Consider the following 4,218-nt stretch of genomic DNA (forward strand, 5'->3'; position numbering starts at 1 on the left):
GAAAGTGCTTATTTTTCCTGAGGAGTTTCTCACAGACAAGACCCAGGCTTTGTAGGTGCCCAACATTTTAATGGTCATTATGTCAATGTTAGGCTATAAGGTCCCATTGCACTAAAAGATTTGTATGTTCCTATCTCTATTAGGTAAGAACTTGTTCACATGTATAGTATTTTCCCACTTTAATGTTCCTATGCAAAAAAGGAATAATGCCACGTGGCATTATTGGCGCAAATGGGGGCCGCAAGAACAAGTCCAACAATCCCCATGACTTGGTTCAAACATAAGCATTAAACTGAGGAAGTCTTCTACCAGAATTCCTTATTGAACAGCTCACAAAGTGAAGAACAGACAAAAAGTGGGGGAAAACCCTTTTATGTCTTTTGAAATAGTTGGGGGTATTAAATCCAGTGCACCACTTTGGTCTGTGAATTGGACTGTGCAGTACTGAAGTTAAAAAGGGTAAATGTGGGGTAATGATGGCTGGGGGTGAGGAAGTTAAGGAATAAAAAAGAGCTTTGTAGGGGTGTGGGAAAGGGGAGAATACAAGACGGACATTCTGTACATATATAACATACCTTAATGATAGGGAATACAATAAATATACACTGTGTGCACGGGGGCACTAGCCCCTGTGTGGTTTTGAAAATGGAGCCCTATGAGAAGTTGCCAGTGACTTCCTTAGTGCTACCCAGCAACTCTGAGCATCCACCAAGCTAGAGACAGATCTTTTTCTGGCCACCTGTGCTGGCACCTGGGGAAGGCCTGGACATCGGGGGAAGAAGAGGGGACAGCTGGGTCCTGCCAAGGCTCCCAACACAGCAAAGCTAGGGAGAAGGCCTTCCACCTGGGTCTCCCCAAACCCTATGCTGCTAGAGCTAGCCTCCAGACCAAGAAAGGATTCGGTAGAGAACCATAAACCAGACATTTGCCAGCCCTCCTCCCTGTGCCCTTCACCCCCTAGTGCAGGGGGAGGGGCGGGAAGCCAGGATAAAAGGGCCTTTGGCATGCTGGCAAAATCTCCTGGCTCCCAGGAAGGAGAGATCCTTCAAGAGCTGGAAGCCCTGAGTTTCAAAGCCCCCACCCAAACCCTCCCTCCAGAGCCAGGTGGGAAATGGGGAAAGCCTGGGGTAACCTTTAAGCTCCTCATGGGGACTCACCTCACTGGCTCCCTGGCTGTGTGGCCCAGGGGTAGCCCTGGAGTTCCTGAGGAAGGAGGTGGAAGGGTGCTGGGGTGACCAAAGCCCCGCACCCCTCCTAGGTCAGGCTAAATAGGCCTTTGGCACAAACCCCATGCTGGCAAAAACTCCAATACATTTTACTTTTATTAAATAAATTTTATTTTGGCAGATATTATCTATCATCTAAATAATAAGATGTATTAGCACAGGATTTTTTTTTGTTCTAGGACCACATCCAGGTGTTCAGGGGTTTCTAAGGTTCTCCACTCAGGAGCCTCACCTGGCCACACTTGAAGTGACAACATAGAATACAGGGGACAAACCCAGATCAGCCACATGCAAGGCAAATGCCCTACCCAGTGTATTATCTCTATAGTGCAACACAGAATTTAAAAATAGTCAGGACTAGGAAGGCGTAATTACTACAATTTGATCTAAGTACTAAATAAAATTTAATATAATACTTAATATTGAAGTTGAAAACTTGTTTAGATAAGCATAGGCATTATGTAGTATTAAATTATTTAAATTTTTACATAGGTCAGAAACAGCAATTATAACAAATTGACTTTTCTTGATTTTTTTTGATAATTCCATTTGTCATTTATTTAAGCTCTGATGGAGCAAGAAATATTAAATAAATGAGCATATGCCATACTTACCTGGCAAGGGAGATACCATGACTACGAAGGTGATTTCCCCAGGGCATACTTATCCATTGCACTCCGGATGTGCTGACCCCTGCGATTTCCCCAAATGTGGGAAACTCGACTGCATAATTTGTGGTAGTGGGGGAATAAAAAATTAGCATATGCCTGCAAAAGGGTCAGGCTGGGAGAAGGGACATTACTGGAGGGAAGGTCACACTCGTATTTGGACTGATGATGGAATACTGTATGCCTAAAACAAGTGATTAATAAGTCTATTATGACAAACAAGACTGTTATGTTTAATAATCATGGCACCTTAAAATATTTTGAATGTACATCAAATATATGATTCACAAGCTAAAGATAAATAGCTTCTACTTGCAGGTAACTTATGTTTCAGTGTATGGAATCCAATATTATGAATCAAATAAAAAGTGAAGAAAAGAACCAGATAAAGGGTACAGGAGAACTCAGTTTAAAGAACTTTTATTTAATTAAAGTATAAAGAATATTTGACATATATAATTAAAATGTGTAAAGGATACTATTTTGTGTTTTAGTAAGTTCTTGAAATGCAATGTATTACTTCAAAATGTAACATAGAAACAGCCAATTGTGCATTCCTTTTCCTGACAAAAATTATTCAAATGCCATGTTACATTATAGCAAAGAAACAATATAAACCAATTATGTATTAATTACTTTAACATTTTTTGTCTTAAATGCAGTGTGTTGTTACAAAGTGGAAATAAAAACAAACTATTGACTAATTTAATGAGAACTAATGTTACATCCTTAGTTCTTAGCTTTGAAATAGTTTATCATTATAAGATATACACAAGACAAAATGATTTGTTTGCCAAATCTTTAGAATGCCTATGTCATCATTTCAACATAAAACAAACATGTGCTTATTCTGACACTCTTCTTTCTACCTCTTAAAAGTACAGCCTTCAAACATTTAAAATAACAAACACTGTGCTTGAAATTATACTTACCATGCCTTTACAATATAGCAATAAATTTATCAGATAAATTATATACTAAAAATGTTTTGGGGGGCCAGAGAGATAGCATGGAGGTAGGGCATTTGCCTTGCAAACGGTGGTTCAAGTCCCAGCACCCCATATGGTCCCCCAAGCCTGCCAGGAGCGATTTCTGAGCATAGAGGCAGGAGTAACCCAAGTGCTGCCGGGTGGGGGCGGGATTGGGCCACACCCGGTGACACTCAGGGGTCACTCCTGGCTATGTGCTCAGAAATCGCTCCTGACTTGGGGGACCATATGGGACCCCGGGATTCAAACTACCATCCATACTGGATAGGCTGCCTGCAAGACAAATGCCATGCTGCAGTGCTATTGCTCCTGCCACCAAAATAGTTTTTCTTTAATGGCTTTGACAGTGGTTATCCTTTCAACATGACATTATGATGAGTATACAGGTGTGCTCCATCCTTTGTGTCTTAGTAAATCTTGGAGGGAAATTATGCACTAAACTTTAGATCACATGACTTTTTAGAGTAGGCACATCTGTTTCTAAGCACCTGTGCCTAGTGTGTACCTTACTAAACAATACAGCTCTACTGAAAAAACATAGGAAGCAAAGACATCCAATATGTTATGTAACATGAAGAAAATGAAACTGGTAACTTAAGAGAACAGCAGTAGAGTAAAATGACCAATATAGGTAATAGAAAGCCTATTTTAGGAGGTAACATTTAAGCAATATTAGGTAAAACAACTAAGAGCATAAATAGGATAGCTTGGATTATGCAAGGTTTGTGTTTTCTTCCTTCCTTCCTTCCTTCCTTCCTTCCTTCCTTCCTTCCTTCCTTCCTTCCTTCCTTCCTTCCTTCCTTCCTTCCTTCCTTCCTTCCTTCCTTCCTTCCTTCCTTCCTTCCTTCCTTCCTTCCTTCCTTCCTCCTTTTCTTCTTCCCTGCCTTTCCTCCCTTCTTTCCTTCCTCTTTTCTTTCCTCCTTTCCTTCCTCCACCCCTTCCTTTCTTGCTTCCTTCGACATGCAGTGGTGTTCAGGGCATACTTCTAGTTGTGCATTCAGTGAGAGATTACTCAGATAACTGTATCTGTTTCTAGGAATCAAACCTGTGTTAGCTGTGTAAAACACAAGAGCCCTACCACTGTATTATTGCTCCATACCTGAGCATAGTTCTTTAATAATAATTTACTTATGTACAAACTTTGGCTTCAAGTTCTTTAAGATGTTGATCCTGAATTAAAGAAGCACAGCGAGATAGCAATAAAAGTCCAAAGGCGACAGTAAAGCGAGAATTGATTTTCTCAATTCAGTTGGAGGTGTGTGTGAAAATGAGAGGTGTTGAGGTCCTTGATGGAAGGAGATGAAACATTGGTGACGGGTGTGGCTTTGTAATGAT

The 4,218-nt window shown here is 40.7% G+C and overlaps 1 non-coding gene across 1 annotated transcript; it reads left to right on the forward strand.

Moving 5' to 3' along the window:
- The first annotated feature begins 1,832 nt into the window (after nucleotides 1-1,832).
- LOC125999971 (U1 spliceosomal RNA) lies at nucleotides 1,833-1,998 on the forward strand. Its single transcript, XR_007492390.1, has one exon. It is a non-coding gene; the product is annotated as a U1 spliceosomal RNA (small nuclear RNA).
- Nucleotides 1,999-4,218: the final 2,220 nt, after the last annotated feature.

This window comes from Suncus etruscus, chromosome X (genome assembly GCF_024139225.1).
Source record: "Suncus etruscus isolate mSunEtr1 chromosome X, mSunEtr1.pri.cur, whole genome shotgun sequence".
In the NCBI taxonomy this organism is placed as follows: domain Eukaryota; kingdom Metazoa; phylum Chordata; class Mammalia; order Eulipotyphla; family Soricidae; genus Suncus; species Suncus etruscus.